Here is a 266-nt window from a genome sequence, read left to right on the forward strand (position 1 = left end):
TTTGCAGGGCGCGGCGTTTTCTCGATGGGAGGCTTTTGATTTCCTGGTGTATTTACTCCGTTGTCAAGCAAAACAAATCTTTCAACTTTATTTAACGGATAAGATATTTCCTCTCATGACAGTTGACAAATGACAAAATAAAACGGCCCTTCGACCTCTTTTACACGTATAAAAACCACCAGAGTTTAAAGTTTCATTATAATTGTTGCTATTCACGCTTTTTCAAACATTGCTGGCTCCTAAAGGAGTCGTTAATGAGTTTATTA

This window comes from Stylophora pistillata, chromosome 14 (genome assembly GCF_964205215.1).
Source record: "Stylophora pistillata chromosome 14, jaStyPist1.2, whole genome shotgun sequence".
Taxonomy (NCBI): domain Eukaryota; kingdom Metazoa; phylum Cnidaria; class Anthozoa; order Scleractinia; family Pocilloporidae; genus Stylophora; species Stylophora pistillata.